Below are 4,474 nucleotides of genomic sequence, written 5' to 3' on the forward strand. Positions count from 1 at the left end.
TAAAATCATGTATGTAGGCGTTGGTTGGTTCCATTCCCACCCGAGACATCGAGCGCATCACTGACTTCTCACTCAAAACTTCATCCTCTCTGCCACTGCCCCAGCTCAGAACACCCCCACCTTCCCCGAGGACTACCAGACGTTTCCATCTCGTCTTATCTTTGATCTCGCCCCCACTCCAATCTGCTGCCAGGCTGCCAGTCCCCTACGCAAGCCTGATCGTGCCATGTCGTTCTCTGGCACCCACAGGACGTATTCACTCGCGGGACCCTCCACTTCGGCTACCCCGGATCACTCTCCGTCCTCCAAGTCCATGACTCTGCACATGACGATGCTTTCATCGTCCGGATGTCCTTCCTGCCTCTTCTCCCACCTGCAGAAGAGCTCATCCTTAAGACTTGGTGAATCAGACTGGAATTAGAATTAAGTGAGAATTTTCTTTGTATTGCACCCCAGCCTGGCCTGATAATTACTTCTGCTATCACAAGGTTTTTCTGTGGATTTCCTATGTTATTCAGGTAGATGCTTCTTTGCTCATTTTATTTATGTAACAGATGACCTTTCTGCCATTTCTTTAAACATTAAATTGAAGAAAGGATGCAGAACTAAAAAAAAAAAAAACTTGGTAAAAAATGTCACTATGAAAATGAAAGAAATTATACATGCCACATTGGCTAAAGGGGCTCACTGACCAAGTCAAGCCTGGTGCCAAGGAGGAGAGAAACTGAAAAAAAGTAAGAAAAACAGTAATTTAAAATATCTAATATAATAAAAGAGAAACATGCAAATTGACCGTACCTCTGCTACACCCACAAGCCAATCAGGGGCAAATATGCAAATTAACCCAACTAAGATGGCGGCAGCCACGGAGCTGGAGCTAGCAGGAGGCTTAGGTTGCCCCCAGTGATGGAGGAAGCCAAGCTTCCTGACTGCCCTGAGGCCCTGAGCTCCACTCAAGGCTACAAAGTTTCAATTATAGAAGATAAATAAATCTCAGATACCTGCTTCCAGCCGCGGCTGTGGCCAGCCTGAAAACAGCCATCAGCCTCTCACCCAGGCTGGCCAGGCACCCCAGTAGGGCCCCCCACCCTGAAGGGGCTGTAGGCAGCCTGAAAACAGCCTTTAGCCCCTCACCCAGGCTGGCCAGGCACCCCAGTGGGGACCCCTACCTTGAAGGGGGTGTGATCAGCCTGCAAACAGCCCTCAGCCTCTCACCCAGGCTGGCCAGGCACCCATTGGGGACCCCCACCCTGAAGGGGGTGTGACCAGCCGGAAACGGCCATCAGCCTCTCACCCAGGCTGCCAGGCACCCCAGTGGGACCCTCCCACCCTGAAGGGGCTGTGCCCAGCCTGCAAACAGCCATCAGCCCCTCACCCAGGCTGGCCAGGCACCCCAGCAGGACCTCCACCCTGATCCAGGACAACCTTCAAGGCAAACCAGCCGGCCCCCAATCCATGCACTAGGCCTCTATCCTATATAATAAAAGGGTAATATGCAAATTGACCCTAACAGCAGAATGACTGGTCACTATGACACACACTGACCACCAGGGGGCAGACGCTCAATGCAGGAGCTGCCCCCTGGTGGTCAGTGCGTTCCCACAAGGGGAGCTCTGCTAAGCCACAAGCCAGGCTGACGGCTGCCAGTACAGCGGTGGTGGTGGGAGCTTCTCCCGCCTCCTCAGCAGTGCTAAGGATGTCCAACTGCAGCTTAGGCCTGCTCCCCACTGACAAGTGGACATCCCCCAAGGGCTCCCGGGCTGCCAGAGGGATGTCTGACTGCCAGCTTAGGCCCGATCCCCTGGGAGAGTGGGCCTAAGCCAGCAGGTGGACATCCCCTGAGGGGTCCCAAACTTCGAGACGGCACAGGCTGGGCTGAGGGACCCCCCCCTCCTGAGTGCACAAATTTTTTGTGCACTGGGCCTCTAGTATTTAAATAAACAATAGCAAAGAAAAAATGGAGAAGGGAAAATTTAATATTGAGATGGAGAGGATTTCCTAATCAAGAAAACTTGAAGCCACCAAAAAAAAAAAATCAATATAGACTTAACCACCTAAAAGTTAAATACTCCTGCATAAAGGTACAATAAACAAAGATGGAGAAAACACAAAAGGCAAGATATTTGACTTACTAACAAGAAAAGAATTAAACTCCAGAATTTCGTAAGAGCCTCACAAATTGATGGAATCACAGACAATTCAATGAAAAACTGGAGGAAAACTTGATAGTACAACTGAGTCAGAAAGTCAGTCCTTCCACCAAATTCCAGAGAGAGCGAGCAGCTACCTCCAGTTTTGCTGAGGGTTTTCTGTGGTTGTTGTTCTAAAAGAAAAACATCGGAAGAGAAAACACCGCTTCTCACCTCAGGTGTGTTTGTGTCTCACAGGACAGCAATGCCTCCTAAGGGCTAATGCAGAGGGTGCAAGCTGGCAGTCTGCACGTTATGAAAAACGTTTTGAATTAATTGTCATCTTTAAAAAACGTGGAGCTTTTTCCCCCATAAAAAATGTACAGCTCCCACCCTAGCCAGTTTGGCTCAGTGGATAGAGCATCAGCCTGCTCTATCTGAAGGGTCCCAGGTTCGATTCCGGTCAAGGGCACCTGCCTAGGTTGCTGGCTTGATTCCCAGTGGGGGGGGGCGTCCAGGAGGCAGCTGATAAATGATTCTCGCCCATCATTGATGTTACTCTCTCTCTCTCCCTCTCCATTCCTCTATGAAATCAATAAAAATCTATTTTAAAATATAAGCTCCCCCTGAGGGCAGGCAACACTGTGCTGGAGCCTTGTGGCACCTGCACCTGCCCCCGTCCCTTTACGGGAAGGCATGTCCCCGCCCCCCCATCCCCCCCTCCCCACCACACACACACACACACACACACACAGCCTCCTCCTGCAGGCAGCCTCCTGACCAGCCCCAGCCAGCACGGAGTTTACACTACACAGAACCGAACTTCCTTCGGCTGACATTTAGGCGTTTCAGTTCAGCCCATTTCTGCCTTCCTCAAACCCAACGAGCTCAGCCCCTCCGACCACACAGCCCCCTTCGTCTCTCAGACCCCCGCTGCACAGGGTGGCAACAAAAGGGGAGGACTTGAGGCCTAGGATTTCGCTTCTAAAACGCTCAGCAGGCCTCTATATGAGGGGCCTAATCTCCCTGCCGGGCGGTGGAGCAGGACAGGGACCGGTCCTGAGTCCAGGGCCCCACCTGTGATGGAGCCACGTCAGAAGACCCGACTTCCATGTTGGCTCCCAATCTGCTGGACAGAGAATTTCATCTCTCCAGGCTCAGGGTCCTGCCTACACTGTAACAAGGCTACACCCTCCACAGGGCTGTCAGGTGAAGGAAACAACCAAGTGTATGAAAGTGCTTGGAAGCATCTTCAAGTATAAAATAAGAGGGGTGTGGCCTAGGACAGAGAGGGGTGCTCTGGAGGAAGTGCCCACAGGGGTGGCGGGAATCCCAGGTAAAGAGAGTTGGGTGAAGAGTCTGGACTGTGCGGACTCGGTCCCTCCCACCCCTCCTCCTGCTTCCGGCCTCTCCCCACCTGTCTCATCGGGGGGCTGCAGGGAGGTGACTCTCTGGGATGCTAAGCTCTCCCAGGATTGTCCAGGTCCAGGTCGCAGGGGAGGAGGCCGGCTGGATGGGAGGAGGCGCTGTGCGGCCGGTCCTCCCAGCCTCCAGCTCGCGGACACCCGCTGGCCCGGACACCGGCCCCGGACACCGGCCGGCCCACATAACGTACCCTTATCCCCACTGAACTCATCCAGGAATCGAGGTCCTTTCCCTCCAAAGCCACACCACCTCCGTCAAATGATCTGATCTTGAAAGCACTTCCCCAAACTGATCAAAGGTACAAGCACAGCCCAGAGCTGTGGCCCCAAGTGCTGCCAGCGCCCGGCTGGGCTGCGTGGTGGCTGGAGCGCAGAAGTCGCAGAAGCACACCGGACGGCCCGGCCCCCCCGCGGGCTCTCACCCCGCGGGCCTTTGCCAAAGGTGGCAGGGGGTAAGCTCTGACCCAGGGGGAGCAGCAGGCCGGCCAGGCCCCCCAAAGCTGGCCGGCTCTCCCTCTCGATCGGAGGGGCGGAGGCGCCACCCCGCGGCGCCAAGGCAGCCGGCGACTTCTGGGCGCGCCCCCCGCCAGGCGTGGCGAGACAGCGCCCTGAACCCCGCGGAGGATGCTGCTGACCTGGTCCTCGCGGCTCCAGCGCAGGGCGAGGCCGCTCTGCCCCCCACGCCTGTCCCCGAGCGGGGGCCTGAGCCCCTCGGGCCTGGGGGCGCAACGGACCCCCAATGAGCCGGGTCCCGGGCACGCACCGCCGTCCTCCCTCTCCGGGGGTCCTGGCAGCGGCTTCCGCGGCGCCGGAGACGCGGGCGAGGCTGCAAACAGGAGGGGCCAACTGGGCAGCCCTGGCTGGCCGGGAGGAGCGCGCCCCCCCAGATCCTCCCACAAAGAATTCGGCTTCCCCACCGCC

General features: G+C 55.9%; 1 protein-coding gene across 2 annotated transcripts in view; it reads right to left on the reverse strand.

Annotated features, from left to right (window-relative positions):
* GPR161 (G protein-coupled receptor 161) overlaps nucleotides 1–4,474 on the reverse strand; it is a 39,019-nt gene that overhangs the window by 33,543 nt on the left and 1,002 nt on the right. The gene's annotated exons all lie outside the window — the stretch shown is intronic.

This window comes from Myotis lucifugus, unplaced genomic scaffold, assembly GCF_000147115.1.
Source record: "Myotis lucifugus unplaced genomic scaffold, Myoluc2.0 scaffold_279, whole genome shotgun sequence".
Taxonomy (NCBI): Eukaryota; Metazoa; Chordata; class Mammalia; order Chiroptera; family Vespertilionidae; genus Myotis; species Myotis lucifugus.